General features: G+C 34.8%; 1 protein-coding gene across 5 annotated transcripts in view; it reads left to right on the top strand.

The window, feature by feature from the left end:
• Positions 1-27,919, top strand: part of LOC109687857 (NBPF family member NBPF6-like protein) — a 480,343-nt gene that overhangs the window by 80,727 nt on the left and 371,697 nt on the right. For 4 of the 5 annotated variants that reach the window (XR_012439856.1, XR_012439854.1, XR_012439855.1 and 1 more), the window contains exon 9: positions 25,086-25,207. The gene's annotated coding sequence lies outside the window, so the exon portion shown is untranslated. Of the gene's footprint in view, positions 1-15,205; positions 15,263-18,811; positions 19,009-25,085; positions 25,208-25,436; positions 25,468-27,919 lie in introns of all 5 variants that reach the window. The other variant, XM_074050471.1, reaches the window with a different exon arrangement.

Below are 27,919 nucleotides of genomic sequence, written 5' to 3'. Positions count from 1 at the left end.
TAATGAGCACATCTCAGCCCATCAATGCCACTGGACGTTCTGGTATAATAAGAAACTCAAGAGTCACTAGATGTCCTTCCAGAATACATTTTTGGGGCTAGAGTAAAGGGTGGCGGGCTTGGATCCCTGCAGTCCCCACAATTGTCTGGTGTCTTTTTGAAATTGGTGCCACCCATTGGGTCACCACGGAATGCTCAGTGCCAGTGTCCACCATGAAATCTACAGGTTGGCCCCCAACATACAGACCATGGGCTCTTGGGAGCCGAAGAGGAAAGAGCCTGGTCGGTCCTAATCCTCAGCCTCCTCAATGCTTGCAAGCCCCACAAAGTCCTCTTTCTCTTTTGTTGCTCTTCATCCAGCTTAGACCTGTGGACACTCATTTCTCCGGTGTCCCTTTTGGCAACAGAAGGTGCATTGATTTTTCTTTAGGGGCTCTGATCCCTGGGACCATACTTGTGGGGAGTTTCCTAGGAGCCCCTAGGCCCCTAGCCTCTACCCTGACTGGAACGGTGCCCTCCCTGTCCATTTAATGCTGCTTCCAGGAGATCTACGTTCCTTTTCATCTTTCATTCTGCCTCCTTTTGAGCTTCCTGGTCTTGGTTAACAAACACCTTGGTTGCCACTTCCAGAAGCTGTGATGCAGTCATGCCTTCAGAGCCTTCTAATTTTGGTAACTTTGTTCTAATGTGCCCCTGGGCTTTCCCCAAAAAGGCGGCATTGATCATTCACTGATTTTCAGGAGCCTTAGGATTGAAGGGAGAATATAGATGGTTTGCTTTGTATAGTCTGTCATAGAAGTGTGCTGGGCTTTCATCAGACTTCTTTAAGATGTCTGTGACTTTGTTCATGTTTATGGCCTTTCTTCCCCCTTCTTTTAGACTTGTCATCAAAGTCTCTCTTAGCTCTCTCAGAGCCTCTGTATGTCTATGTAAGTTGTCTGGGCCTTCTGCTTGATTAGGGTCCATGCAGGTTTGGCTTCTGGAAAAGCTGTCTAGGCATAGGCTCACACACATTTGTCCCATTGGGGACATGAGCTTCAAGCCAGTGAAGGGCTTCCTGAACAACTTGTCTCCATTCCTCTGTGCTGAGGGGCATCTGGAGCATTTGGGGAGGAGCCTTTTTCTTTTTTCCTTTCTTTTAAGAGTCCCAGTATTTGTTTCCCTTGTCATCACAATCTTACAGTTGCCTTCAAAGCATTTGTTAAGCCAAGGAGGAGGATGAACTACCAATGTCTGCCATATGTCTATGTAGGGGAACTGGTCAGGATGACCTGGTGTTCCTGTCAGTACCTGATAGACCCTACCAATGGTTTCCTGACCTGGAGATCCCCTGGAAGGCCATCAACCCTAAAGGACACCCAATCTATTTGACAGAATCTCCAAAGTTTCTGGGATGTGAGTTCCACACTGTAATCTCCTGTGTACCCTCTCTTGTAGTTGTCAAGCATACATTGCAAAGGAGTCTTTTTACTTTGGCTCACATGCCTATTGAGACAAGGTACAAGAGAATCAGGGAGTTTGGAAATGAGGTATGGTGTCCTCAGTTTCCAACACAAAGGGAAGACAGACAACTTTTGCTTCAGCCATCCCTAGCCACTCTCCTTGTGGAGATATTTCAGACATCTCACAGCCATAATGAGCCTGTATAAACCCTGGACTGCTGCCCCAAGGGTGTTGCCCTAGGCCATATGGGAATGCCTCTGGCTCCTGGAAATGGACTCCACACACCATGTGGTGACCAAGTCACACTCCTTTTATGCTCTCAGTTGCACTTCACACATTCATCCAAACTACTGATTTTTGTATCTTAATTTTATATTCTATTTCTTTTCTGTCAGTGTTCATCAGATCTGAGAGTTTTCTGAATATGTGTATTTATTTATTTTTATAGTATTTGTAACTTAATCCAGGTCCTCACACTTGCTAGGCAAGTTCTCTGTCACTTGAGCTATGCCCCCAGTACATATTGGATACATGTGGAGAGAGTGGGTACCCTTGAGTTGTTCCTGATCTTACAGGAAATGCCTTCAGTTTTATGTAAATGAAGTTTCATGTTGAACGTTTCCTTTGCTAGTGAATAGAAATACAGTTGGTTTTTTGAAAATTAATTTTTGTACTTATTTTTAACTCTTAAAAGTGTACTTTAAACTGATACATGAAGCCATAAAAAGTATACATATTAATGGGCCAATGTGTAACATTTGATACATGTTTGAATTGCATAATGTTTATATCAGATTAAGCATTTATTTCCTTGAATATTTATCATTTCTTTATGTTGAAAACTTTCAAAATTCTTTCTTGTAGATTTTTGAAATGTACAGTACCTTATTTTTATTTGTTGTCTCTGTACTGTGCAGTAGCACACCTGAGATTTCATGTTCCTCTGTTACTGTATCTTAGTCACCCAGATTTTTTATAGTTAAAATCAAGAGACTAAAATCAAGAGACTAAAAATAAAAATGTTTTAATTCCATCTTTATAACTGAATAATTAAATTTAAGGGTACTTTTTATTTTCCATGTGGATTTACATGGGTTCACTTGCTATCAGCATGAAGGAATTCTCTTTTTTTTCCCCTCTTAAAGTGTGTGAGGTAGCAACAGAGTATTTCAGAATTGTTTTATTTAGGATGAGTTTTATAATGCTTTTGGATTTGGAAGATAGCTTTTCTGAATATGTACCCTTGTTTGAAATTTTTTGGCAGTACTGAGGTTCGCATTCAGGGCTTTGTGCTTGCTAGGTAGATGCTATGGATTGAATTTTTCAGCACTTTCTTTTTTCAAAAAACATTTTTATTAGTATACGATAGTTTTACAGGGTTTTTTTGTGACATTTCGATATATACATGTATTATACCCCGATTTGGTTCATCCAAATGGACAATGGAAGATTATTCTCCCAGATACCACAATACTCTTCTTAAAGTGACTTCAACAGATTTCAGTGTTCTATATTTATACCTGTGTAGAAAGTACATCAAACATATTCACCCTCCTTTACACTCTTCATTTACCCATCCCCTCCCACTCTCCCTTCGCCTTAACATAACTTGTTTCATATTCCTATCCTTCATTATTTGTGTGTTCCTCATTCAGTGAGGATTTTAACTTGGTATTTTACCTGTAAACATATTGTGCTTAAGTCAGTCTAACCTCTTTCACTATTATTATTGCCTATGCCAATATGTTCCAGTGTATTGCCTGCTCTTTCTTGCACTTGTTTCAAGGATCAGGGTTTATACTAATGTCTTTGATCCACTCTGGATCAATAATTTATATGGGGTGAAAAATGAATCCAGTTTCAATCTTCTATATACAACTATCCAGTTTCCCCAGCAAATGGTATATAGTTTTCATTGAAGAGGTCTTTCATTTCCTTTGTTAAGTTTATTCATAGGTATTTAATTTTTGAGCGTATTGTAAGTTGAATCATTTTCCTAAAGTGTTTCTCAGTCTGTTCATTGATGATATGTAGAAAAGATACTGATGTTTGTTTATTGATTCTGTATCTGCTACTTTTCTGAAAGTGTTTACATTTATGAGTTTTTGGTGCAGTTTTTCAGGTCTTTTAGGTGTAAGATCATGTCATTTGCAAATAGGGATAATTCAACTTCTTCCTTTCCTATTTGAATTCCTTTCATTTCTTCTTCTTGTCTTCCTGTTCTGTCTGGGAATTCCAGATTAGGAGTGGTGAGAGTGGACATACTTGTCTCATTGTTGACTTTGGAGGAAATGGTTTCAGTTTTTCCTCACCTAATACGATGTTGGCTATAGGCTTGTCCTAAATAGCCTTTATTATGTTGAAGTACATTCCTCCTATGCCTAGTTTCATCAGAGCTTTTATCAAGATAGGATGTCAAATTTTGTCAAAGACTTTTTCTGTATTTATTGAGATGATCATGTGATTTTTGTCCTTGTTTCTGTTCATATGCTCTATTACATTTGTTGGTTTGGGTATGTTGAACCATCCCTGCATTTCTGGAATGAATGTGACTTGATCATGGTGTATGTTCTTTTTGATATGCTGTTGAATTCTGTTTGTCAGTATTTTATTGAGAATTTTTATATTTGTGTTCATTAAAGCAATTGATCTATGATTCTCTTTTTTGGTCCAGTTTTAGAATGAGTGTAATGCTGGCTTCATAGAATGAGTGTGGTAGTGTTCCTTCCCTTTGTATTTCATGGAAAAATTTGAGGAGTATTGGTATTTGTTCTTCTTTCAAGGTCTGGTAGAATTCAGGAGTGAATCCTACAGGTTCTGGGATTCTCATTTTTAGAAGACTCTTTGTTGCTGCTTCATTTTCATTACTTGTTATAGATCTATTTAGCTGATTTATAAACCTCTTGGTTCAATTTTAGTTGAACTAGAAATTTACCCATGTATTCAAGATTTTCCAATTTGTTTGAAGATAGGTTTTTAAAGTATTCTAATTATGCTCCAGTTTTCATTGGTATGTGTTGTGATGTTCACTGTTTCATTTCTAATTTTATTAATTTGGGTTTTTTCCATTCTCACTTTAGGCAGGTTTGCTAAGGGTTTATCAGTCTTACTTATCTTTCAAAGAACCAACTTATGGTTCTTCCTTTCATTGATTTTGGTCCCTATTTTATTAATTATCTTGTTCGCTTTTTAGATTTAGTTAGTTCTTGTTTGTCTAGGAGTTTAAGATGCAGTATTGAGCCTTTTCATTATAGGCATTCATAGCTATAAATTTTCCCCCTAGCACTGCCTTTGCTGTATCCCATACCTTCTGGTAGGTTGTGTTTTCATTTTCATTAAATACCGGGAATGTTTTAGTTACTGGTTTCTTAGATGACCCACTGGTCATTCACCCCTGTGTTGTTCAGTCACCAGGTGTTTGTGTATTTCTGTATTTATTTTGTTGAGTTCTAGTTTTGTTACATTGTGGTTACACAGACTTGTTGGCAGGTTATTTGAACTTTTTTGTTTGTTGGAGCTTGCTTTGTGTCCTAAAATGTGATCTGTTTTGGAGAACTTTCCAAGAACTGTTGGGAAAAGAGTGTATTGCACTGCTGCTGGATAAAATACTCTGTAGATGTGTGTTATGTCCATTTGGTCTATGATGTCCTTTAATTTTGAAGTTGATTTTTTGGTGGATAACCTATCTATTGGTGATAGTAGAGGATTGTTGTCTCCCACTGTCATTGTTTTTGGGTTTATCTGTGCTACTCAGTCCAGTAGTGTTTGTGTAATGAAGTTAGATGCACCGACATTGGGTACATGTAAGTTAACAATTGTCACTTCCTCTTGATATATTGTTCCTTTCATTAGTATGAATTGACCTTCTTTGTCTCTTCTGATGAAGGGAAGGCTTGAAGTCTACTTTCTCTGATATATGTATAGTTACTTCTGCCTGTTTTCAGAGACCGTTTGCTTGGAAAATCTTTTTGAATCCTTTCACCCTAAGCAAATGTTTGTTTCTGTCTGTGAGTTGGGTTTCTTGTAAACAACAAACCCTTAGGTCTTCCTTTTTAATCCAGCTTGCTGATCTATGTCTTTTGATGGGAGAGTTCAGATTATTAACATTCAGTGTTACTGTTGAGAGGTATGTGGTAATTCCTGCCACTTTGTGGTTTTGTGTGTGTATGTGTGTGTGTGTGTGTATACAATTGATTTGTTGCTACTCTAGAATTGTATGTCTGCTCATCTCCTAAGATTTATTTATTGCCATCTTTTATGACTATGTTTATTTTTGTCTTCCTTGTCTAAGATTCCTTTGACTGAATATCTTTTGTGGTGCTGATTTAGTATACATGTATTGTTTTAGTTTCTATTTGTCATGAAAGGTTATTTCCCTTCAATTATGAATGAAGGCTTTGTGGGGTATCCTTAGTTTGCAATTGTTTTCTTTCAGTGATTGAAATACGTCATTCCATGCCCTTCTTATTTTTATGTTTTCTGTTGAGAAATCTGCTGTTATTTTTGGGGGGTTACCTTTATAGGTTATTTGACATTTCTCCCTTATAGACATCAGTATTCTTTCCTTGTTCTCTGTGCTTACTGTTTTAACTATTATGCTTCTCACAGGTTCTATTTTGGTCATGACTGTTTGGTGTCGTAGTGGGCACCTATACCTGAATGGGTGTCTCTTTCTTGAGATGTAGGAGGTTTTCTGCTACTCTTTTGTGGAATATGATTCCTATGCCTTTTGTTTATACTTCTTTTTCTTCTTTAATGTCCATGATTTGGAGATTTGGTCTTTCAATAGAGTTGCAGAGTTCTTGCATATTTCTTTCATAATTCTTCAATTTTTTCTTTATTAAGCCAGAACTTCTTCCTTGTTGTGGAGAGGAGTGGATTTCCTGTGTGTTCAATGAGTATACTGGAAGTTCTCCTCTAATTTCTGGTCCTCAGGTTTTTGTCTACTGCTCTCAGGTTTTCCCTCTGTATGCGTTCTCTTCCCTACTGCATGGGCCTGTATCCCTTTAGACAAGGTTTCTTTTTGGGACCCTGCCCCTCTGTAGGATAAATATGCAGGGCTAGGTAGCAATTCTTGATGCTCTCCCTACCAGACTTTTTGGGGCTGCTCCACTCAGGCTGTTTAGCCACCAGGTCCTCTTTCATGGGGCAGTCAGGTTCAGCTTGCTTGGGTAGGCGGGTTCTCTAAGGTGGTCACAAGAGCTGAGCATAGAGCAGTGACCAGGCTCTCTCACTGGGCAAGCCTGGGAGTTGTAGATCGGTTTATTTGGGCAAAAGCTCTTCTCTGGAAAGGCAGTTACTTTCAGTTCACTGCTAGGCCTCCCAGAGGTGGTTTACTGAGGTATTGTATTATATTATTTCCCAAAAGCTGAACTCAGGCTCAGCCAGCCTGTACCCTGCTGTCTTTCTTTATATTGAGAAGTGCAGGGACTGAGCCACCAGTCACAACACCTGTCCCCTAATAAGGCAGAGCAGAATTCACTCAGTTTATTAGTTCATAAAGCTTTCTCCTGGTGGGATGCAATCATATGCCTGCACGCTGAGCTGGGCTATGCAGTGTCCTCCATGACTGAAAGCAAACTCACCTGAATGGATTGGAGGCACCTCTCTCTGGTATCTGAGGGACTTAGGTTGGCAAGCAGGGTAGAGTTGATAGGTAGGGATTAAGTACTAGTGAGGCAAATGTTCCCTTTCTGGATAGTCCAGGACTTCCCAGACTCTTGCAGGACTCACAGACCTTTTGTTGAATTTTAGAACTACAGATGATCTTTTGTGCAGTGAAGACTGCTTTAGTTCACAAACACAACAGAAAACAAAAAAAAAACAAAATGGAGAAGCTGCCCATTGCCTCAGCGTTTTGATGGCTGTGCCAGTACTACTGGGGCAGGTTTTCATTTTAAAAGTCTTATTTAAAATTTGGATGTTATACATACGGTGTGCCTATATGTTAGTGACCTTATTTACCAAACTAGTCAGACCAGCTACCCTTGCTCCCATGGTTCAGGATTTGGAACCCAGTTTTCTGAGGTCTATCAGAAATCTGGTCTCTGGTTCTAAGTTTTAAGCTATCAAGAGTTCCCAGGTCAGATTGGCCAAAAGTATAGCTATGGGCCTTTCAGACTTCCTCACTGTCAGTGTAAGGGGTAGAAGGCACAGCCAGTGCCAGTCAACAAACCATTTGAGTCTGTGAGTTAATCTGAAAGTGAGATCTTGTCAAGTCAATCAGTGAGCATTGTCATCATGTTAGTTCCACATGTGCTGAGGCAGTGGGGCCAATTTATAAGTAGTCTCTTCTCAGCACTGTCAATGTTGTGTTCCACCATGCTCTGTCCTCCATGGTTTTAGATGAGAAGTTTGCTATTGACCTTACTGGTATTCTCTTGTAAGGGGAGAGTCTTTTTTTCTCAAACTGCTTTCAAGGCTGCCTCTTCTATTACTTAAGGGTTTGTGTAGTAAATTCTTTTCTTCTTTGGAGTTTGAAAGAAATATCAGTGAGGCTACAGAGTAGAATGTGTTCTGCATGAAAATTTTAATTTATAGTTAAAAGACTTTAGTAAGTATCAAAGCATTTATTATATTTTCATTTCATTCATAAGATTTTTAATCTTGTTGAAATTTGTTTTATGAACTCAAATATGTATCATTTTTTGATAGTTCCACACATTCTTGAGAAGAGTGTATTTTGTATACTTATCACATATAATGTTATACAACATACTTGATTGGTCTATGTTAAACAATTTGTATTACAATACTACTCTTTGGTGTATATTTAAGACAAAATATATCTGTCCTATATCTTGTCTTTAACATAATTGGAATAGCTTTAATAAAGTATAATTCCATGCCATAGGATTCATTTATTTTCAATGTACCAGTCATTTATTTTTGGTGAACTTACAAATTCTGCCATGATAGGTACAAATCCAATTTTAGAAAACATCTGTCACCATAGAAAGATCCTTCATGCCCACTCATGAGTCTTATCCCATTCCTGTTCATATCACTTTATGTAACAATTTGTCTTCTGAAAATCCAAGAGAAACAATCAAATGAACATGGAGATTTAGGTACAAACATGCTTATTTTTTACCTTTATTATAATTTTAAAGGGTTAGAAATAACCTAAGTACCACAAATAGGAAAGAGATAGTAAAATTATTACATTTTTTCAATGGATTACATATTTGTGGTCTTCTAATTACATTATAAATTTTTGTAACTTAGAAGTACTAGAATACTTTCTCCTAAAAACTGAAGAAGGGCATTATAGCCTTTGATTGGACTCAAAATTAATACCATTTTTTTCTCCATATAAGGATGTTTTATTATCTTTCCATTAAAAACTTCAGGAGAATGTATTAAAATTCATTATTCTAGTGTACGCAGTCTGAAGAAAATGAAAACAAATGTTTTTCTCCACGCAATGGAATGCACAAACATTGCAGCAGTGATTCAGTGACTATGTGGAAAAGTTAAATTTGCAGTGTTTTTCAGCACATTTTGCAGTATTTTATTTTAGTGCCTATTTTTAGAAATCAGCCGGAGTTCTTAAACACTATCTTCCCATTCAGAGAAGGAAAAGAAGGAAAGAAGGGGGAGAGGGAGCTAGGGAAGGTAATTTGGAGTAACTGTGGTCAAAAGATAGTAATCAGCCACCAAAGTGGAGAGACACATGCATTGTTTTATAGAGTACTAGCAAATAATTTTCTTTTTTCATTTTTTTTGCGTATATTCATTGTACAGTGGGGATTTGTTGTGGCAAATTCAAATAGCCTTACATTTTACATTGATTAGATTGCCCAACCATCTTCACTTGCAGCCTCTTCTCCACCCAACTTAATGCAATTGCAAGAAGATTCATCATTCTTTTTTCTGTATTTATATAAAGCCCATCAACCATATTCCGTCACCTTCATCTCCTTCATACTCCCTCCCCCTCCCACAAATACCCCCTACACCTATTTTAGTCTTCTGTTTTAATATTAACTCCTGAGTCAGTGTTCAGAGGGGTTTCATGATGTATCCCAACTGTGAATATATTTAACTTTGGTCAGTTCGACCCTCTGTTACTCTCTCTTACCCCTTCCCTCTCATTCCCCTGTTGTTGAACAACAGCTTTCAGTACATATTTTTATGTCCTCTGCCTGCAAACATGTAATGCATTTCAGTATATTTAACTCTATCATTCTCTTTTTCTTTCCCTCTTCCCTTGAATGCTATAGAGTAGTTCTACTATTACAATGATGTTCTACATAAAATATGTATATGATTATGTTTCCTTTTGTTTATCTGTGAATGTTTTGGATCTGTCTTCCACATATGAGAGAAAACTTGCCTTTGTCTTTCTGAACCTGGCTTATTTCATTTTTATGTGCTGTTCTCCAGTTACATCCATTTACCTTTCAAACCACATAGTTTTGTTCTCCCTTATGGCTGAACAATACTCCATTATATAAATATTTATATACCCCCCATTTCCTTAATCCATTATCAGTTGTAGGGCATCTGGGTTGTTTCCATAGCTTGGCTTTTGTGCACAGTGCTGCAGTAAACATTGGTGTGCAGGAGTCTTTATTGTAACCCAACTTAACATTCCTTCAGATATATGCCTAAGAGTGGTATCACTGAATCATATGGCATTTTTATTTTTAGTTTTTTAAGGAATCTCCATACTACTTTCCATAATGGTTGTACTAATTTACATTCCCACCAAAAGTATATAAGTGTTCCTGTTTTGCCACATCCTGGTCAGCATTTGTTGTTTGTGTTCTTAATGATAGCCATTTTTACTGCAGTGAGATGAAATTTTAGTGTAGTTTTGATTTGTATTTCTTTTATGGTCAGGGAAGTTGTGCAATTATTAGCCATTTGTACCTTTTCCTTTGAAAATTCTCTACTCAATTCATGTACCCATTTCTTCATTGGGTTGTTCATTCTTTGGAAGTTAAGTGTTTTGAGCTCCTTGTATATTCTGGATATTAGTCCCTTATCAGAAAAATAGGTGGCAAAGATTTTCTCCCATCCTGTGGGCAATCCCTTGAGTCTAGTGACTGTTTCTTTTGCTGTACAGAAGCATTTTAGTTTGTTGCAGTCCTATTTGTTCATCCTTTCTCTTACTAGATAAGCCATTAGAATTCTATTTATTAAGTCATTACCTATGTCTCTATGTGCCAGTGTATCTCCTACTACTTTCTGTAGTTGTTTCAAAGTTTCAGGCTTATATTAAGTCCTTAATTCACTTTGAATTGATATTTGTATAGGTTGAGTGACGTGGACTTAGTTTCAGTTCTCTGCATGTAGATATCTAGTTTTCGAAGCAAAATTTGTTGAAGAGGCTGTCTTTTCCCCATTGTATGTTTTGGGTGCCTTTGGCAAAAGTCTGGTTCGAGGCTGGCACCAGTGGTTCACACCTGTAATTGTAGTTTCTCAGGAGGCAGAGATCAGGAGGATCGTGGTTTGAAGCCAGCCTGGGCAATTAGTATGCAAGACCTTATCTTGAAAAACCCTGTACAAAAATAGGCCTGGTTTCGTGGCTCAGTGTGAAAGCCTTCAGTTCAAACCCCAGTACTGCAAAAAAAATGTGGGCATAGCTGCATGGATTCATATCTGGGTCTTCTGTTCTCTTCTCTTGCTCTTCATGTCCATTTTTGTGCCAGAACCATACTATTTTTACTGCTGTCACTCTGTAGTAAAGTTTGAAGTCAGCACTGGTCTTTTTGCTCAGTATTGCCTTGTCTGTTCGAGGTCTTTTGTCCTTCCATATGAATTTTAGTACTCATTTTTCAATCTGTGGATAATGTCATTGGAATTTTGATGGGAATTGCATTGAATATGTTGATTGCTTTTGGTGACATAGCCATTTTCATAATACTGGTTCTTCTAAGCTAAGACCATTGGAGATCTTTCCATCTTCTGAGGTCTTCCTCAGTTTCTTTTTCAGTGGTATAAAGTTTTGATTGTAGAGATCTTTCACTTCCTTTCTTGAGTTTATTCTTACTTTTTTTGAGGCCATCGTAAAATAGAATTGCTTTCCTATATTCTTTCTCAGTTTGTTCATTCATGTATAGAATAGCTACTGAGTTTTGTATGTTGACTTTCTAATCTGCTACTTTGCTGAAGTTATTTATATCTATGCAGGGTTTTTTTTGTATCTTTTAGGTGTAATATGTCGTCTACAAATAGGGATAGTTTGACTTCATCCTTTCCTATTTATTGATTATATTGTTATGAACTCTGAATTTTCCTTCAGTAAGGAGAAGTAGTTTAAAATGACCAGAGGAAACACCAAAATGATTTTTGTTAGCATTAATTTTCTCATACAGTTTTATAATTCTGAGAACACTTATTGGATGATTCCTGTGCTTCAAAGGCTATTGTAAACTTTATGAAAGATGCAAGACTGTAAATTACCTGTAATTTATTTATACCCAAGAAAAGAAGAGACCCATAAGAAAAACCTAGACAAAGTGAAGTTAAATGATCTTCTAATACTGATATAATCCATAATCACTATATCCAGTGGGATCATGGAGAAGTATTGTCATTGTAGTAATGAACCAGGAAATGATTCATAAAGAGGCTAGTGTTAAAGCCAGGCTCATTTAGCTTTTAAGATTATTTTGGAAGTCTTGATGTGATTTTCGTTGCCTTCATTGGATAAGAATCTGCTTTCCACAATTACCTCTCATGAATTCATGTAACTGGTAGTACTGTGCTTTTTAAAATTGATTCATTGGTGCTCTTCAATTATTTTCTTTTCCCTAAGGGGATGGCAATTATAATTTGAAAAGAAAATCTCTTAAAACCCACTATTCACTCACAAACTTTCTGCTTAGTTCAGCTTAGAAGAACTTCTGACTTCTGACTTTGGCAATTGATGGAGTAGCTGATATGGGCTGTATTCCTACCCTCATAAATAATTATATAATTGGCAAAAATGTGTAAAACATCTTTTTGTGGACAGTTTTCAATGTACATAGTGCTGGTCTGACATTCTTGAGAGCAAGAAAACATTTAAGATGAGCCCATGTTTATGTGGCTTTCTGCCTGGAATCAGTAGTTTTATTGAGGCATTGGGAGTTGACACCTAACACAGCAGGGTGATCTTGCTGAGCTTAGGAGCTTGAGGTCAGAATTCACGGTTATTGAAACAACTATAACTTCTTGTGGACATGGTACAAAGGAGGAGGGAGCTGTTGGGGAAAGAGAGGTCTTTGTGAGGGTTCGTTTTGTGTCCTTGATCAAGGACCTGTAGATGTACAGGGTGCAAATGTATGAGTCCTCTAAGAGAGCCATTATTGTCAGTATCAGTTTTGAACTTTCCGCCCAGTGAGAATATTTTTATGGTCACATCCACAAGTGTTCTGTAGTTTATTGTAGAAATGATTGGCGGTAATGGGACAGCATTTCCAGGATATTCCTTTATAGTTAAGTCACTTTGTTTAATCAAGTTCTTTCCTTAAATCTTTTACCTTTGTATAATATTGGTTGACTGTATAATTTAAGTTTTATAAGTTCCAAACTTCTTATATAACCATTCTTTATAGAACTACATGTGTGCTTAAAAAATCTTTGCTTATATTAAAGAATCAGCTTCATAAAATTTCTTGATATTAGCAAGTGAGACTTAAACTTGATGTCTTTCCTTAGTAGTCGTGTCATTATTTGAAATGATGTTTCCCTTGGATATTAGTTTATTTTAGTGGTGTTTCTTTTTCTTTAATAATTGAAGTATTGCAGTGATAATTGAGCCAGTATTTGACATTTTACTTAATCTAATATATTACATCATCTTAACTTTTGATTTTATTGGTTTAGTCATTATCCTACTATGTTGAAGATCTGACTTCATTTCATACATAGAAATTTCCTATGCTAATTTATTGTCAAGCTTGTGATGATAATCTTTGTTGCCCTCTACATTCTTGCTTGTTAAAGGTGTGATAACAATGATTGCAGGGCATGCAGTTGAATAAAATTCAACAATATGTTGAATATTTATTATATTCAAGGAATTAAACTAAGCTTTGGGGATTAATAATGATTAAGGTTGTACTCTCTTTTTGAAAATATAATTATATCCCTATATTTTTATAATTAAAAGTTGATAGGTGTTTCAGAAAGGAAATACAATGCAAATAGTATTAAAGTTTTGAGCTAGGTTTATTAATTCCAGCTACAGAGGATTCAGGAACTGTTCATAGAGCAGTAAGTTTTTTAGTCTGTTTAGAAATACATAGATTTCACAAGTTAAGCAAAAGGTGATGACTGTATTTGAGACAGAAAGCGTGATTGAAAGGATAGAGGCAAGGGAGATTAGGATAGATTTATGAATTGACTGATATTTAGGCATGGCTTCATAGAATACACAGTAAGGGTATTGGTCTATAATGAAATGTGAGAATGATTATGATAAGTTTAAATGATGTCATTATAGGCTTTAAGTAGCAAAGAACTGAATTTGTATCTTATTTTCTATTGATGTGGAATGATCAAAAAATAGAAGAATGGATTATGTTTTTCTGGGTGGATTTAGAAATGTAGACCCTAGAATATCAATGATTTTTTTCAATAAATCATGATAGATTAGTATTATTATTTTGAGGTGAAGATTATTCCACAATGCACAAATATCACTATTCTCTTAGTTGTACATCAAGAAACAGGATTCATTGAGTATTGCAATGTCATTAGCATGTTATCAGCAATACATGTAATATAATGTTATAGTGAGAATAACAGACATTGTCATATATAATTTTTACATAAGTTCAATGTAAATTTGGTATATTCTTGATTTTAATGAAGTATTTAGTATATTCTTGATTTTAATGAAGTTTTCTTGATTTTAATGAAGTTTTCTGTAGATTATTATTGCAAAGTAAGATGCTTTTCTGGGAATTAGATGGACTTAGTTTGTGAAGTTAAGAAATATTTTGGTTTATTTTCTCATTTACATTAAATAATTCTAATTTATGTGATTAGGGTTCTAATCAAATAATGCTTTGTCTCATTAGTGGAAGTGTTATGAGGAAACATTAATTCTCACTGTTTGGAGTAGTAAGATTTTCTTGTCTTATTTTTGGTGTTAAGTAGAGGTAGGAAAAATAACCAACCCTGAGAATTTCTCATCATAACCAAACCCTCACATGCATGGTGAATCATAAATTGTTTGTGTCTTGAAAAGTCCAAACTAAGAACAGTGTATATTTGTAGATTAATATTGCCTCATTTGGAGTGGCAGAAGTTATGCATTTAGCACATCACACCTAAAACCTAGAGAAATCTCACATAAGCCTGGGCATACTAAATAAAAAACAGAAAAGAGGCATCATATTGTCAACCAAGCTGAAAAACAAAAGCAAAAGCAAACATCCCCCATATAAAATAAGAGTGCTTAAAGAAGCATAGGGGTTTATTGAAAGCTTGAGACTATGAAATGTGACTTGGCAAATTTGAAAATAATTAAACTCTTAGAAATAAATTACATAATTAATTGGAAACTTCTTAAAAAAATCTAAGCATAGATCTGCCATATGATCCGGCATTCCCGCTCCTGGGGATATACCCAAAGGAATGCAACACAGGTTATTCCAGAGGCCCCTATACATCCATGTTTATTGTAGCGCTATTCACAATAGCCAATAGCCAAATTATGGAAACAACCAAGATGCCCCACTACTGATGAATGAAAATGTGGTACTTGTACACAATGGAATTTTACTCAGCCATGAAGAAAAATGAAATCTTATCATTTGCAGGTAAATGGATGGAACTGGAGAACATCATTCTGAGCGAGGTTCAGAAGACCAAAAATCGTATGTTCTCCCTCATATGCGTACTTTAGATCTAGGGCAAATGCAGCAATGTGACTGGACTTGTATCACAACAAAGGGAGAGCACATACAGGAGATACAGGAATAGGTAGAAAACCCAAAACATGAAAGCATTTGATGTCCCCACTTCAGAGGAACTAATACAGAAACCTTAAAGCGACAGAGGTTAACATGAGAAGGGGATCAGTAACCAGTGTAAAGATTAGAGATGAATCAACATGGGTTGGAACACATGTGTACACAAAAGCAGTGCTAGAAATATCTCTGTACAGCTATCCTTAACTCAACTAGCAAAAACGCTTTTTCTTCCTTATTATGCTTATATTTTTTCTACAACAAAATTAGAGATAAGGGCAGAACAGGTTCTGCCTGGAAGTGAGTGGGGGAGGGGGTAGGGGGGAAGGGGAGAAATGACCCAAACAGTGTATCCACATGTGAGTAAATGAATAATTAAAAGATAAATAAAAAATGAAAAAAAGAAAAGAAAAAGAAATTACATAATTCAAACTAAATGAGAGAAAAGTTCAGTCTATTGATCCAATACAGCTTGAAATTAACTAGAAAGTAAATCAGAAAAATTGAATAATATTTCTAGAAACAAATGAAAAGAAAAATAATTATGTGACTGAATTTAAGCAGCTTGAATGATAGAATAAAAAGCTAGGGGCTGTGGATCATGCCTGTAATGCTAGATATTTGGGAGGCAGAAAATGGTAGGATCACAGTTCCAGGTCTGCTTAGGCAGAAAAGTTCCCAAGACCCCATTTCAACAAATAAAAGCTGGGCATGATGAATTTCTGGTAAATCTTTTAAGTATTTCCCACTGGTACTGCCTGCAGCAAAAGCATGGGAAAAGCAGCAGTTGTGAAACTACCTAGGAGCTCTGGAATGAGTATTCAGGCCTACTTCAAACCCTTTTATGTATAATCTTTTTTTTCTTGTTTTACATTTTTATTAGCATATATTAAATGTATTGGGTGTTCCAATTAGATTGCCCCCACCATTCCCCCGCCCCATCTGGCAGTTCCCTTCCTGCCCCACTTTAGGCAACTGCAAGAAGTTTCATCATTCTGTTTCATGTATGTATCTGAAACCCATCAACCATATTCCCTTACCTTTATTTCTTCCATTCACTCTCTTTCCCCCCAAAAGTACTTCTCACACACTGTATTCATTGTACAGTCCTGTCTTTCATTTGTAATTTCAAAGTCAATATTTAAAGGGGTTTCTCAATATATCCCAGTTGTGAATATACTTAACTTTGTTCAGTTCAGCCCTTTTATGTAGAAACATAATCCTACCATTCATGATCACCTTGCAGTCTGTTGTTTAAATTTCTATACAAAACTTCCTTTATTTGACTTGCAGAGTATATTTTACTTTGCCTTCTCAGCATTTACATGTAGCTTTGTTCCACTTGCTTAAATTCTGGTTTGCCCTCGTCTCATTGAACACTTGTAGTCTTTTTAAAAATATATGTTTTGAATTCTCAATGTTTTATTTTTGAATTAGTACACATTGAATTATCACAAAGGTTTCATCGTGATAATTCCATACTTGTGTACAGTGTACTTGAACAAATTCTGGAAAGATGATCTTGTAGTATTTCTTCTTCCTTATTTGGTTGGCTTTCATGGTTTCTTAACTTCTTGTCTTCCCTAAGTTAATCTTTGTTTATACAAATTAACTCAGGTTTTACTCTTCTAAAATAGGGAATTATTCTCTGAGCAGTGTTCTACAACATAAATCAATAATTTGACTTGTTAAATTTTATTTTTAAATGATTGTTTAGAAACACAAGTATTAAATTTTTGAGCATTTATGGTCTTACCAAAATACATGTTAAATATTCTTTTGTAATTCAAAGGCAACTAGTGAAGAAAGCAGTCAGATGGGTTTATATTTAGCAGTGTTACTGCTTAATGCATAATTTCACACAAAAATTAATTGTAGAAATTTTCAGTTTCAACTTTTGATTGTATTATACACTATGGAGAAAATAGAATCTTTATTTGAAATCAGGACATTTTTTAAACTTAACTGTTACCACTGGCTTGGGAAATGTGAATCTATGTGTTTTTACAAAAGCAATTAAAACTTGAAACTTTGAGGTGAGAGGTAATGTTCTCCATTCCATTTAATTGAGTAGAATGTAAAAGGTCTAAAATAGAGCAATTTTATTAACTTTCAGTAATGAAATTGCTAACTACATTTACATGTACAAGATAAAAAGTAGCATCTCTGTAAACATACGTACAATTTTTATTTATGCTTTAGTTTTGACACACGCCTGATAATTAATGGTTTGCATCCAGTTCTGTGTTAGACTCTGGAGACTAGGGAAGAAGTGAAAAACTGCTGGAACCTGGCCTAACCTATTTGATCTGCAGTATTTTTTAAAGTGTTTGAATTAAATTGAAAAGCTAGGGTGATTTTTATATAAAAACCCATACTTCATATTTTCTCTTGAAAAATATAGGAGAACTGACAGTATTGTATAATAACTGACTTGTTCAGAGCACTGAGGGCTACCTTCAGACAGACCATGCTCTCTAGTTTGAGAAGGTCCCTATCTGAGCTACTTGACTTCTATGCATATCTGTTTGCTTTGCATAAGAACTTGGATTGAAACATCTTGGTTATTCTTGTTATAACTTTAGCGTTAGAAAGTTGGTGCCATATTAGTGAAATGATTTCCTAGGGAGCAAGAAGTTAATTAGTGGCAGAGTCAGGATTGTAATGAGTTCCTTATTAATACATTGACTATTGACTCTGTGTCAGAAGATTGGGGATTATGTACTGGTTCTCTCCCTCCTAGATCTTCATTTCCATAATGTTTTGTTTCCATAGTATATAGTTGAAAGCAGCTAGTACTGATTTCATAGTATTATTTCAAAGATTAAATATTATTCATCATTATCATTGATATCTGCAGAGCAGTTTTAACTACTTCCAGTAATACTTTTCTGTTTAGGTTCTGTCTTTTATATAAGTTATTTACATGTCTTAATAAACTTCTGATTTTAACACAGATGTTGGGCTATTGTTACATTGCACTGGTGTTCAGTATTTTGATTTTTTTTTAGTAAAGGTAAAAATATTTTTATGTATTAATCTTTTCTGGTATCAACTAATAGTTGTTTTTCTGTATTAAATAAGTCATTTGTCAGGAAATAAGTCATATGAATACTTTTGAAAGTGCTAACAAGAAAATTAAATTTACGTTATAAAAGTATTGATGTAAAATTATTTATAATTAAAACCATCTCGCTTTAGTTTTCTAATGAAATTATTTTACAAATAAAAAATGAAAATGAGAATATGAAGATCTAACTATCATTATTAGCATAATAAAAGTAACTCTTTGGAACTATTGTGAAAATAACTAAATATGTGATGCCACTGATAAGTGCCATACAGTATGAAAGGTACATAGCAAATTGTTTACTTTTGTAATTATTTCCTTTGTTAAAAATTCAATTTTCTTCTTTTCTTTTAAAAAGATTGTTTATGTTAGTTTTATTTTTTCAGAGTACCTTCAAGTTTAAATCTAAGAGTGATATTCATGTGGCAGAACAGCATAAGCAGGTTCTGTGTGATGGGATCTTACAATTCCTATTGCCTTTACATACAATTCCAAGGCCAGTGTTGCTCAACTAGGCTTGGAGTCATCACGAAAGGAAAATGCATTGATTTTTGTGCATTCGCCCCATGTGCTAGTGCTCCAGGTGGGTGAATAGTAGCTTAGTTTTCACGTTCTTATCTGCATTTATCTTTATTTGATAATTAAATGCTGCTTCTCTATGAAAATTTCTTTACACTTTTTGTTTTCAATTCTTTTTTTTTTCTTGGTGTACTGAGGTTTTAACTTGGAACCTTGCCTTGCTAGGCACGGCTATTTGAGCCATGATTCCAACTCTTCCTTTAGGTATTTTTAGATAGAGTCTGCAGCCTTCTTCCCTGGGTGAGCCTCAGACTGTAACTTTTTTTGTCTGTCTCTCAAATAGCAGGATCCTCCACATGCTGAGTACTTAGGATTACAGATGTGAGCCACTATGCTTGGCCTGTTTTTGAATTCTTTATATCTAGATTTTTGTCTCCAACTTGTTTTTTTCTGGTATAATACATTACCTTCACTTTGTCTCTCTTCTAAGAAATCTATCCTGTTATCTTTCATTTCCAGCTCTTTGAAATAAATTTTTTGCTTAGCTAAACACGTAGTTGTTAGATATGAAAAATATTTACTATGCTTTAAAGACTCTCTGATATAAAAGTTACCTAAATGTCTTTAAATCCACAAGTAACTTGCTTGTAGTGTCATATTTTCAGTATAAAGGTCTTTGAACCTTAGATTTCAAATTTAATACTGATTAACAAAGATACCTAAATTTTTTACTTTGTATGTATATGTATCAAAATTATATAACTGTGAGCTCTTAAAATATAAATTATGGTTTAAATTTTCTTATAAAGTTTTTTGGAACAAGGAAGTAGTGATGAAAATCATGCCATAGAAGTTTAATAAAGATTTTTGTTTTAGAATGTAGGATGTGAAATGTATGGTAACACATTCAATTCATAGTGCTAGTCATTCAATTACAGGGATTCATGTGCTTTTTTTCACTTTTTTCCCAACTGGGCAATCAGCAGCTCAGTGTCAGTCAAGTGGAAACAATTGTCCTGTAAGTTTTTTTTTAATATACAATATCTAGTAATTTTTGCACACTTAGATTAAGTATGGTATGTATCAAAAGTGCTAATAAAATGTTTTTAGAACTAAGGCAGGTATTTACACAATATAAAAGCACCCTAATACATAGATTGTTGTTCCCATAAAGCAATCCCTTTTTGTATACTGAGTGAAATAATTCTAGATGTAGCATAGACATTCTAATATGCAGTTGAGGCAAATTCTTAGTCATGATGTTATTTTTGTAAATGCTCATGGTTTGCCCTGTGAGGCTGTAGGAAATTACGATGGCAAAGATAATTCACAAGAATACTGTTTTTAGCAGTTTATAATTTATGTCTCACAGGTTGTATTGTTTTATAATGCTATTGCCATCATGTAAAATTACCATGTAATTTTATCATGTAAAAGTACCATATTAATAGAGATCATCTTTTAAAATACACACACATATATGTGTGTGTGTGTGTGTATATATATACACACAGAGAGAGAGAGAGAGGGAGAGTTCATTTTTGAAGACCCAAGTAAAGCCAGTGGCATATGCATGTTTATGTAAAAATGGAACATGTTTTAATAAGGTTGAATTCATGTATACTTTTTATTAACTTATGTGTCAAACTGAACCATATATAAAAAGTTAAATATCAATTTTAGCAATGACATCACTTATATACACTTATGCTTTTGGACTGTAAAGGACAAGTTCTATAGATAAACATTAATTTTAGTTCAAAAGTAACAGAGTTATACCTTATTAGTATGCATACATATGTGTAATATCTTTTATGGGTCATCCAAGTTTGAACTGATGGATAAAGTAGTAAGTGAAGCTGTGGGAAAAATTTAAGGTCCAATGAAATGTAATGCATTGTTTTCTCATATTAACTATGTCAGATATTAGTGACATTCTATTTTAGTATTGCTGATAGTATTGCTGTATTGGGACTATCTTTCTGTAAAGTATATACTTAAATAGAAGTGTGATCTGTGCCATCACAGCATTCAGCTCCCATCTATGGGTAATGCTTTGTTTTCAGCAATGTGGTGTAAAAACTGAAGCTTAAAGTAAAATGCTTTGAAGTGAAAAGGATTCCCAATGTTATGACCTGCTGTGCTATTACTTTACTATGAGATCTTCAGCAATTTCACTCAGAGTTAGATCAGCTTAGTAGGAAACTCTTAGTTTAAATTCTCTTCCTGTAGTAAATTAGAAATGCTTTTTACTTATATAAGTGAAACAGGAGACATTATGAACAGAAACTTAAAACCTACTAACTACTGTGAAAAGAGGTTGAAGATAACACCTTGTGTAATTTTACCATTCTTTATGAGTTAGTATGAAATGTGTAACTTTTCACCTGAGATGGATTTTGTTGCTTAGTGAAGAGATGAGTTGGAAAGATTCTAGTTTGAAATGTTTTAACTGAAATTATCACGATGATTTAGTCCTTTATGGACAGCTATTATAACATCTTAGTGTTAAAATCATATTTGACACATTACCTGGTCCATTCATCTAGGACACAGATTTTTCTTAGCTGTCTGATTTCAGAGGTCATTTTAGTGCTTATACGTTAATAATTAAATTGTTTTTCTTTCATCAAGAAGATAAAGGACTGTGAGAAATACACATGTCAATTTTTACTTTGTTATGCTTTTAGTTCTTTAAGATCATTCACCAAAATTTTTCCTGTACTTATCAATTCCAACTTTGTCAGCAATGTTTATTGTGTTCTTAGTTGGTAGCTAATGGTGGAGATATTTGGTAAATTTCTGCTCTTTACTAACAATAAGTATCTCAGCTACCCTATGATTATGATTGTTTCTCTTGTGAAGGTTTCTGTGTAGATAGAATTTTATTAATAATTTGGTTTTAAATGTCATTTAAAATATCATATTATAGCTTATCCAGTTATATTTCCTTCATTTAATAATTTTTCCTGAAAGAATGTACCACTGGCACTTAGCAGCCATACTTGCTTTTTTGCCTTTTTTTAATGCTAAATTGATAATGAAACTGTCTTTGAAGTGAAATCATTGAGGTAAACCACAGAGAAATAATAGAAAGTAGCCTGTCATTATTGTTATATTTTATCTAGAAAGAAGGTTGGGTCATCATTAACCTGTTCAAAAATATTCCCTAAGTATTCTTTTTTATCACATTTTCACCTAGTTCTTTTCCACCAGAAAGACTCAGTACCTGCTGCATGATTAGAATAATTAAATTTTCTGTAGCATCACTTTTACAGTCTCTGTTTGTAAGGTTATTAGTCTGTAATAATGATTCTTGAGTATACTTTAAACTGTGGGTTCAGATACTGTTTCTGTCTTTCCTGTGCCATTTCAGAGCAGTAAAATGCTCAGTCTTTGATGAGGATGGACTATCTGAGTGCAGATCCTGGCATTGGTCATCTGAGTTTATAAATAAAGTTTCTTATCAATGGAGGCCTTGTAAAAGGATTGCCTTGACACAAATAATTTATGAATTATAACATTAAATGAAACATTTTCACATAGATTTTTTGCACATAGATAGTTCATGGGGACATAGAAAAAGTCTTATTTGCCTAGTCCTCAGTAATTCACTGGGTAATAGCAGAAATCCTATATTTCTGGTGACTGTGTATCTCATTATAAACATTTGCCTGTTAGAATATAGTTTTATAATGCTATTAACATTTGCCTGTTGGCAAATCTGATTTTTATATGAACTCTCCACATTTATTATTTTTGAGTGCCATTTTGGCATTTTCTGTGATATTTGCGATGAAAGTATTATTGAATTTAGTGCACTCTAGATGTGTTCTTTGTAGTTTGTTTTTGTTAATGAGTAAGGTTACTCCAAATCTGGGTATTAAAGATTTTTTATTTACATCTTTTTTGTGGCTGGATACACTTAAGTATCTGGAGTACATGCCTACATTATTTTGGGAATATTTCTTCATGAAAATAAATTCAAACTCAGTATTCATTGATTTTTCAAGAAGATGGGCAAGCTTCCTTTGTAACATACTTGCCCCCATTGTGCTTCTGGCAATACAGCAGAAATGACAACATATTTCAGGGATTAAAGAAAAAAATTGGAGTATACCAACAGTTTGTATTAAATTTTCTTTTCTTCTTAAGCCAATTTATATGCAGAATAAGGCAAAAGATCTTAAATAGCGTTTGGTAGCAGTTTGTGAAGTATCAAACATGAACCTTGATTTTAATAATATTTTTTGAACTTCAGACACAGAGAATAGATGTCATAACCAGTGAATTGTACAGGTTTTAATCTAGTTACATAAAGACAAGATGAAGATTTTGGAACAGGAAGTTTGTACAATAATTTTAACTTTTATCAAGTGGTCAGGTTCTTCTGTAGCTGCAGTAAAGTTTTTGATAATGGGCACTGAATAAAGGTCATGTAACCTGAGAAGAATAAGAGTTTATATTGCCAGATGTTAGAAAGCTGCAGTATTTTGATCTATAGGATGAGTACAATGGTTGCACCTCATTATTGCAGCCATAGTTGGTGAATGAAGTTATAGAGGTAAAGAAGCTATTAGGAACTAGTGGGGAGAAACTATAATAAGCATTTGAACATTGTTTATTCTCATGCCTTAGTATACTTTCATTAATTGCTTTGCTCTCAATTCGAGGGAAGGTAACAAGAGCTTATTATAATCAGATGAACTCAATACATAATCCTAGACAGACCTCATTTAGGAGATACCCTCTCAGTTTCCTAGTTTTGTGGGGACAGCCTTAAGCTTTTGTAATATACCCAGTTTTCACTGTTGGTCATAGCTCTTCCTAAGTAAGTATGTATATTTGTCAAACTACTTAGTCACTGGGGCTTCTCCTTAGGAATATGCAAAGGGTATTCTGTGTAAAAATTTAGGATAATTTATTGTTTCCAGTGTATTCTGGGCAAATGTACTTGAATATCTAATATGAAAGATCAGTAGGAATTAGAAATTAGGTAAGGATGTCCCAATGAAACAAAATTCTGAAATACAATACGTAGTAGTATATATGCTTTTTTTTTTCTAAGTCTGGTTGTGTAGTCAGGATAGGCTATGAAATAACAAGTTAGTTCTGAAACTCAGTAGTTTTAGGGGTGAGAAATGGTCCAAACAATGTATGCACATGTGAATAAATAAAGTTTTTAAAAAGACTTATATATTGCTCACATGGCCAAATATACTTCACTTAGCGATTTAGGATTTTAGGTTTCACTCACGTATTTCAGAGTAGCCAGTGTTTATTCTAAGAGGGGAAAAGAAAAACTAGAGAATTATGCATGATCTTCTCACTGTTGCATCCCATAAGAGACTTCTGAGTTTTGTTGATTTACTTACACAAGTAAGTGTAAAGAAACTAGGAATTGTAGTCTTCTGTATATACAAGAAGAAAATGTGACACAGAAATTGTTATTTATTAACATTGTCTGTGGCATACTTGGTTCCTTAGCTAGTAGATTTAGTGAGTTGCAATGGTTCTTTTTAGTGATGAGAATTACAGGTCTTTGTTGTAAAAGTATATGAGGAACATCAGGGATGTAGTAGAGCAGTAGTCTTAAGCCTGGCTCTTAATAACTGGTGATGTACCATCTTCTATCTGCCCATAACTGACCATATTGCATAAGTGTACCCCATTAGGAAGCTACAAACAAAGTATGGGAACTCAGAGTTGGTTATTGTTGTTGGGGCAGTTGGGTCATCTTAGTTTTGAACTTTTTTAAGTCATTAAGAATGACTTGATGTGGTTCCAGTTATTAGTGAGATTGAGTGGACATATTCTGTTTCCCTTACTCAGTAAAAGAACAAAACAATGTAAAATGCTTACATGCACAGAAACCATGAAGCAGGTATTTGTGAACTCTGAAAAGTACATAGTAGTAGGTTGATGCTGTAAGAAAAGCAGAATTAATAGTATCTTTGAGCTGGTGGTGAACTCACTATATATTTTTCCCCTTTACTCTCCCCAGAGTGAACTAAATGCTCGGGAATCATGGAATTGAGCACTGGGATGCAGTGCATGTAAGAGAGCCCCAAGAGAAGCCCTGTAGGTGTAATGTAGACTTGCCTTGTTAATTATTTTTTTGTTGTCCTATCTTCCATGCAGTCTCATCATCATGGAGGCAGAAGCACAAATGGAGCGAAAACTGTAGGAGCCAAAACTGAAGGAGGGATAATCTTCCCTTGGATCAGTGAGGATAGTGCTGCAAGTGGTTGAAACAAACACTTGTGAGTTTTTTGATCTCTCTGTCTTCCTGCTGGTAGCTGTAATATAGGTAGAATTATAGAAGTACCTGTATAGTGGGGAAACAAATGCCATAGCTTTTTGATAGAAAAAGTGATAAGAGCCCCAGGACCAGAAAGTATAAGGGAGAATCTGTGAAGGCAAGAATTGAGAAAGTAATCCTGTACATTTTTTTGTACCTTGTTTTCTGTGCTGTACATACATGGACTCTAGCTACATCTGGAGTACTAGCTAGTGATAGAAGGTAAGAAAACACACAATACAAGTTCTAGAGATTGCCAAGAAAAAATATAACTGTCAAGTTTTTTAAAACATGTTTTTTTATGTACAGATTCTTAAAGAATTGACATGCATGTGTAATTCTAGTTTTTGTAAGTATGGTTTGCAAGGTTATAAGAGTTACAAGGTTCTCAGACAAAAATATGTTTGTCTATATGACACCAAATTTAAAAATGCTTTGAAAGTGGTTTGAAAATGCTATCTGTTTATTAATTTAATAGAACATGGATATGATGTATATTTTGATAACTACAAAATGCTGATGAAAGACATAAAAAAATCTGTGTAAATGGGGAGCTTTATCAAGTTCTTGGATAGGAAGACTTGGTATATTAAAGATGATATATTGACAGAAAAATTTAATATCGTTTCAGTCAAAGTCCTTGAATATGTTCAGTGGTATGAAAAAGATGATTCTAAAATTAATATAGAAAGACAAAATATCCAGGATAGCTGCAACTATTTTGAGAAAAAATAAAGTTGTAGTAATTACTCTTCCTAGCTTTAAGACTTACTGGAAGGCCATAGTAATGAAGACATTGTGGTACTAGCATGTGTATTAATGGGTCAAATCGAGTCCAGATATAGTCCAACACATTTATGGATAAAAGGTACTTCAATGGAAAAAGAATTGTCATATGCCAGTGAATGAGGCTGTTCCTGAAACCACATACCTCACATAAAAATTAACTTGAAAATTAAACCTAAATATTAAAAAATGCAACTGTAAAACTTTTAGAGGAAACATAGGAAAAGGCTTTTGTAACGTTTGCTAGGCAAAACTTTCTTGGACATGACACCAAAAGTGTGATTCATAAAAAAAAATTGCTAAGTTGGTAAAACAGTATTACAGCTTGAAAAACATGTAACAAAAAGATATGATACAGATGAGAAAAAGACAATAGCAAACATTTTATTGACAAAGGGTTTAAATCAAGAGTATGTAAAGGTGTCTCAACCTTCAACAGTAACAGAACAAACTATGCTTTATTAAAACAAAAATTTTAAATGGATAACTTAACAAAGAAAGTGTCAGAATGGCTCAAGGAAAGATGTTAAACATACATAAATATATATTTATATTTTAAATACATATTTTAAAATATATATTAAAAACATTGTCAGATAACACAGTAAACCTAGTTGAAGGACTAAAATAAAAATTATTTATGGTGGCACTTCCTAGCTTGCTTACTGGTGCCATGCAGGGAAATATCTCAGTAGAGGTCTTATAGTCAAATCTCTTGGTGAAAGAACAGAAAACCCTTCATTTTATGTCTCCGATCCCCAAACATTTCCCCTCCACTAGCTAACTCCAAAAATTAATTTGAAACTGGTTGTAACTGGTACTGAGATTCATGAACACAAATACACTTGAGTGGGAAGTTCAAGCTGGTGGAAGAAGGAAGATGTGGGTGAACACATCTGTGGATCTGCAGCCAAATTCTGGGAAGAGGAGAGAGAATAGCAGGGGTGCCAGGACACAAAGGATTAATCAGAACCCTGTCCTTTGCCCAGCCAGGGCAAACTGCTTTGGCCTGTTTGCTTTGTATCTCTCTGAGGATCGGAGAGATTGGTAGAAAGAAGCTACTGCTTAGGAATTTTCTACACCAAACCTGTACAGGCAGAGCACCTTTAGTGCTCCCACTCCTTCAACTGGGTGTTTCTCTGATCAAGGAAGGGCAGCTCCTGGGCTCACTGCATTAGTAAGTCTGCAAATGGTAAAACACTTATAGAAATTCAAGCCAGCAAGTAAGACATAATTACTCAGCTTGCAGACAACCCTTTCTGGTCTAATCTGTTTGGACTTTAGTGACAAAAATTGCAAAAGAAAAGCCTGAGGTAAGCCTAGAAGAAATCCATCATCTTCTCCTCTGTAAAGAAGAAGTATAGACTGGTGCAGGTTTTGTTTTCTTGTTTTTTTTTTTCTTTCTCTATACATATTTTATTGTATTCTTTATCACTGTTAGTTTCTTTTTTACTGTGATTTTTATTAGCATATATTAACAGTGTTATGAGGTTTCATTGTGCTAATTCCATGGATGTGTATAGTGTTCTTCAAAAAAGTTCACCCCTCCATTATATTTGGTTAGAGCCCCTCCCTCCTATATCAAACAGCGTTTGTTAGTTTTCATTATTCTATCTATCTCTGTATCTCTCTATATATATTCTTTGCACCCCCATATCCTTTCCATCCATACCAGACAGTCCTTGCTTTACACTCATGTGTCATCATTATCGTCATGATCATTTTGGTTGTAGATTCCATATATGAGCAAGAACATGCACTATTGGCCATTTGAGCTGGGCTTACCTCATTCAACAGGATGATCTCCATCCATTTTCCTGTAAATGACAATTTCATTCTTCTTTTACTGGAGGCCAGGCAGTCCCAGAGTGTGAACCTAGGGCTTCTT

This window comes from Castor canadensis, chromosome 12 (assembly GCF_047511655.1).
Source record: "Castor canadensis chromosome 12, mCasCan1.hap1v2, whole genome shotgun sequence".
Classification (NCBI taxonomy): Eukaryota; Metazoa; Chordata; class Mammalia; order Rodentia; family Castoridae; genus Castor; species Castor canadensis.
Note: the sequence above shows the minus strand (reverse complement) of the source record. Positions and strands in the feature narration are given on the sequence as shown.